This window comes from Staurois parvus, unplaced genomic scaffold, assembly GCF_062004578.1.
Source record: "Staurois parvus isolate SC_StPar_1 unplaced genomic scaffold, SC_StPar_1.0 ptg001411l, whole genome shotgun sequence".
Classification (NCBI taxonomy): Eukaryota; Metazoa; Chordata; class Amphibia; order Anura; family Ranidae; genus Staurois; species Staurois parvus.
This window is the reverse complement of record NW_028319207.1, coordinates 595,414-601,413: the sequence shown is the minus strand read 5'-3', so window position 1 is coordinate 601,413 and position 6,000 is coordinate 595,414.

The window sequence follows — 6,000 nt, the reverse complement described above, 5'->3', positions numbered from 1 at the left end:
GCTTCCCTGAAGAGATGGGTTTTCAGGGTGCACCTAAAGGAGAGGAGAGTAGGTGATAATCTGATGGGTTGGGGCAGGGAGTTCCAGAGGATGGTGACACCCTGGAGAAGTCCTGGAGGCGGGCATGGGAGGAGGAGACCAGGGAACTAGAGAGAAGGAGGTCTTGTGAGGAGCGGAGTGTGCGTGCTGGGCGGTACTTGGATATTAGGTCAGTGATGTAGTTCGGGGCAGTATGGTGGACAGCTTTGTACGTCAGTGTTAGGATTTTGAATTTGATCCGTTGCGCAATCGGAAGCCAGTGGAGGGATTGGCAGAGGGGAGTGGCGGAAACGGAGCGGTTGGAAAGGTAAATGAGTCTGGCAGCCGTATTCAGGATCGACTGAAGCGGGGATAGCCAGCGGCGAGGCAGGCCAGTGAGGAGGGAGTTGCAGTAGTCGAGTCGTGATATGACGAGGGAATGGATGAGCTGTTTTCTGGGGTTAGGAATGTGCGTATTTTGGCGATGTTGCGGAGGTGGAGTCTGCACAAGTTTGTTAAAGATTGGACTTGGGGCTGGAAGGATAGGTTGGAGTCCAGAATGACACCAAGTACTCTGGTCTGCGGGGCGGGTTTGACGGTGGCGTTGTTGGATGTGATGGAGAAGTCAATGGGGGGTGGTGTCCGGGCTGGGGGAAGACAAGAAACTCGGTTTTGGAGAGGTTCAGTTTAAGGAAGTGGAGCGACATCCAGTCTGATATGTCGCTCAGTAGGTGTGTGATTCGGGCAGAGACTGAGGGGGTGAGGTGGGGGGTTGAGAGATAGATTTGTGTGTCGTCGGCATAGAGGTGGTAGTTGAAGCCGTGAGAGTGTATGAGTTGGCCAACGGAGGAGGTGTAGATGGAGAAGAGAAGGGGCCCAAGGACAGAGCCTTGAGGGACCCCAACAGAGAGGGGGAGTGAGAGGGAGGTGGTAGCATTATAGGTAACGCTGAAGGAGCGTTGTGACAGGTAGGATTAGAGCCAGGAGAGAGCAGAATCTCTGAGGCCGTGGGAGTGTAGTTTTTTTGAGGAGGAGGGGGTGGTCGACTGTGTCGAAGGCCGCAGAGAGGTCAAGGAGTAGGAGCACTGAATAGTGGCCATTAGCTTTGGCGGTTAGAAGGTCGTTGGAGAGTTTGAGTAAGGCGGTTTCGGTGGAGTGTAGGGGACGAAAGCCAGACTGTAGGGGATCGAGGAGGTGGTTGTCGTTGAGGTGAGAGCATAGTCGGGTGTAGACGAGGCGCTCAAGGAGTTTAGATGTAAATGGAAGCAGGGAGATGGGTCTGAGGTTGTTCGGGTCATTGGGGTCCAGGGAGGGCTTTTTAAGTATGGGGGTGATGTGTGCATGTTTCAGAGGGGAGGGGAAAGTGCCTGAGGAGAGGGAGAGATTGAAGATGTGATGGATGGAGGGGGAGGGAGGTCGTAGGAGTTGTGAGGGGATAGGGTCGAGGGGGCAGGTGGTGAGGCGGGCATCAGAGAGGATCTTGGAGACTTCCTCAATGGTAGTAAGGTCAAAGGTGCAGAGTGTTGGGGGAGCTTCAGTATGAGGAATGTAGGGTGGGGTGGAAGTGGAGGTCAGAGCAGTGGTGGGGCCGTGGGAGAGGGGTGATGAGGGGGTAGCTGAGTGAGGGGGAACGGGGTTGGAGGGAGTTTGAGCAGCGACAAAGTCCCTGCGGGTTATGTCGAGGGGGAGGGGGGATGAGAGGGTAGCTGTGTGAGAGGGGACGGGTTGAGTGGTCGGTGATGTCCTTGCGAATTGTGTCAATCTTGTTTTTGAAGTGATTGGCAATCTCAAGGGCAGTGAGTGAGGTGCTGGGTGGAGGTGGGGGTGGAGAGAGTAGAGAGCTGAAGGTGGAGAAGAGTCAGCGAGGGTCATGATGAGGGTCAGGAAGTAGGCTTGTTTGGCTGCGTGGAGGGAGGAGGTGTAGGTGTGGAAGGCAGATTTGTAGCAGGTGAAGGCTTGTTGGGATTTGGTTTTGCGCCATAGTCGCTCCAGGGTACGACTGTGTCGTTTGAGGGTTTTGATGTGATCAGTCTGCCAGGGCTGGAGCGGTCGGGGTCTGATGTTGCGCGTGGTTAAAGGTGCTAGTGAGTCAAGGGCTGTTGACAGCGCGTTGTTGTAGGCAGTCATAGCCAAGTCGGGACAGGACAAGGGGAGGATGCTGTCATGAAGTTGATCAGCTGCAGAGTGGAGGGGGGCAGGGTTAAGGTTGCGGAGGTTACGGCTGGTAGTAGTGTGACATTTGGAGGGGTAGGCGTTGGAGGACGAGGAGATAGAGAAGGTGATCAGGTTGTGGTCAGAGAGAGGGAAGGGGGTGTTAGTGAGGTTATGGGGAGCGCAGCGGTTGGAGAAGACGAGATCAAGGATATTACCGTTGGAGTGGGTGGTGGATTGTATGCACTGTGCAAGTGCAAAGGAGGAGGTTAAGTGGAGGAGATGGGATGTGTCCAGGTTGTCGAGGTTGACAGGGATGTTGAAATCCCCAAGGATGATGGTGGGTAGCTCAGAGGAGAGGAAGAAGGGTAGCCAGGAGGAAAAGTAATCCAGGAAGCGGGATATGGATCCAGGAGGCCGGTATATCACAGCAATCTTCAGGGGGGTTGGGGAGAATAGTCGGATGCAGTGGGCCTCGAAGGAGGAGAAGGATAGGGAGGGGGGGTTTGGGAGGACTCGGAAGGTGCTCTGCGGTGACAGGAGCAGACCAACCCCACCACCTTTACGACCGTTAGGCCTGGGTGAATGGGTCCAGGTGAGACCTCCGTAGGAGAGTGCAGCAGGGGAGGTAGAGTCAGTGGGCTGGATCCAGGTTTCTGTGATCGCTAGGAGGTTGAGGGAGCGGGAGACAAAGAGGTCGTGGATGGCGGTAAGCTTGTTGCACACCGATCGGGCGTTCAGGAGTGGATATGAAAACGGGGGGAAGATTTTAGGGAGCAGGGGGACAGATACTAAGTTGCGGGGGTGGCGGCAGGACATGGAGGCGGGAGGGTGTTGTGCGGGTGAGGGAGTTGGTGGAGGGCCAGGATTCAGGGAGATGTCCCCTGCGGTTAGGAGGAGGAGAAGGGTGAGAAAGGTGGCATGGGAGCGGGATGTGCAGGAGTGTGAGAAACTACTAGTGGAGGTGTTCGGGTCAGTGGGAGAGTGGAGTAATAGGAGGAGGTGGTGGGTGCCGTAGAGGGGCGAAGGAAGCAGTGAAGACACAATATACAAATGTTTGGGAGGAGCAGTGGGATATAGTGAATGGATTTTGGTAACGGAGGAAAGGATAATGAGAAGGAGGAGTGGAAGAGGCATTTTGGGGAGGTGATGAGAGCAATAGTAGGGAGATGATAGCAATGAGGGGGGAGATGTACAAGCTTTGGGGTGGAGCAGACGGGTAAAGAAATGAGATTTGGGAACAGAGGATAGTAATAAGATAAGGAGAAGAGGGGTGTATTATATAAAGGTACACGGAGTGGGACTCAGGTATGTAAGAGATGTTTCCCAGGGAGTTTGCTTGCAGTCTGTCCAGCGTGCAGTAGAGTTTCTTGTTGTTGTGTCTTCCTGCTGCTTAAGTTCTCCTGCTTTAGTTAAACTGCTGTGTTTAACTGCTTCGCACTCATTCAGCGCAGCACCCCCATCAGAGACTGTGCCCCCCATCAGTGATCTCCCCCATGAGGTGATCTAAATTTATAGGGAGATGCTCAAATGAGCATTCAACTCCACCCCAATTAGAAGCTGATAAGGATCACATGAGTAGTGGGGGATGTTTCGTTGGGAACAGGCTACAGTCGTAAACTGGGCGCAGCTGAAGGTGAGGACTGGTCAACATATACACAAATATAAATACACCATTTGTTCTGAATTTAACAGGAGTCAATGCGTTTTTCTATTTAAGAGCGGAGGTAGGAGAAAGATGCATTTACCTGTGAAAGTAGAGAAGGCATAATTAAACTGCTGTATTTAACTGCTTCGCACTCATTCAGCGCAGCACTCAATCAGAAGCAGCACCCCCATCAGAGACTGTGCCCCCCATCAGTGATTAGCAGAAATCCACCCATACCATGTTATTGGCAAAAAATAACGATTTGATTTCAAATGTATATTTCTATATCGATTTAAAACAGTTTATTGATATTAATTATTTATTTTTACTCTTCCCAGTGTTATATTCAGCTTTGGTGCACTTACACTCATATTGGAGCACCCCCCCCCCCTTTCCAGTGTTATATTCAGCTTTGGTGCACTTACACTCATATGGGAGCACCCCTCCCCCCCTTCCCAGTCTTATTTTCAGCTTTGGTGCACTTACACTCATATTGGAGCACCCCCCCTCCCCCTTCCCAGTGTTACAGTGAAGGAAATAAGTATTTGATCCCCTGCTGCTTTTGAATGTTCGCCCCTCACAAAGAAATGATCAGTCTAAAAATCGAATGGTTGGTGTATTGTAACACTGAGAGACAGAATAGCAACAAAAAATTCTAAGGAAATGCATGTCTAACAAATGATGCACTGATTTGCATGTTCATGAGGGAAATAAGTATTTGATCCCCTATCATTCAGCAGGATTTCTGGCTACCAGGTGTCTTTCATACAGGTAACAAGCTGAGATTAGAAACAGTCTCTTAAAGAGAGTGCTGCTAATCTAATTTTGTTACCTGTATAAAAGACACCTGTCCACAGGAGCAATCAAACAATCAGATTCAAAACTCTCCACCATGGCAAAGACCAAAGAGCTGTCCAAGGATGTCCGGGACAAGATTGTAGACCTACACAAGGCTGGACTGGGCTACTAAACTATCGCCAAGCAGCTTGGTGAGAAGGTGACAACAGTTAGTGCAATCATTTGCAAATGGAAGAAACACAAAACAACTGTCAGTCTCCCTAGGTCTGGTGCACCATGCAAGATCTCACCTCGTGGAGTGTCAATGATCATGAGAACAGTGAGGAATCATCCGAGAACTACACGTGAGGATCTTGTCAATGATCTCCAGGCAGCTGGGACCACAGTCACCAAGAAAACAATTGGTAACAGGACTGGGTGGAGGACTGGGTGAAAGTGTTGTGGTCAAATGAGACCAAAATTGAGCTCTTTGGTCACCTGTGCGGTTTTTTTTATTTTTTTGCGCTATAAGCAAAAAAAGAAAATACTTCTTTCCCTCATGAACATACAAATCAGTCATCATTTGTTAGAAATGCATATCTTTCGAATTTGTTGTTGTTATCCTGCCTCTCAGCGTTACAATACACCTACCATTCGATTTTTAGACTGATCATTTCTTTGTGAGTGGGCAAACATTCAACATCAGCAGGGGATCAAATACTTATTTCCTTCCCTGTATATTCAGCTTTGGTGCACTTACACTTATATTGGAGCAATTCCCCCCCCCCCTTCCCAATGTTTTTTTCAGCTTTGGTGCAGTTACACTCATATTGGAGCACCCCTCCCCCTCCCCAGTGTTTTATTCAGCTTTGGCGCACTTACACTCTGTGTTTTGAAGGAGGTCTACAGGAAGGGCTACAGTTTTTGTAGCTGCCGACTTTTATTTTTTTACAGAGTGAGTGGCAATCTGCTTTAAAGTGATTCTAAAGGTTTTTTGTTTACAAACATGTCTATACTTACCTGCTGTGTGCAGTGGCTTTGCACAGAGCAGGCTGGATCCTCCTCTTCTCAGGTCCTCTGCTGGCTCTCCTGGCCCCTCCCTCCTGTCATGTAGCCCCATAGCAAGCAGCTTACTATAGGGGTACCCGCTGCTCCGTGTGTCCATTCACACTCTGCCCTGCCCCCTCTCTCTTCTCATAGGCTCACTGGCTGTGATTGACAGCAGTCAATGCTTCTGTCTCAGCCAATGAGAAGAGGGAGTCCCCGGACAGCCAAGACTCCAGTGCACAAGATCAAGAGGGGGCTTAGGTGAGTATTAGGGGGGGTTGGGGGAGCTGATACACACAGAAGGTATTTTACCTTCATGCATAGAATGCTGCTTATAGTGCAAAAAATAAAAAATGCAC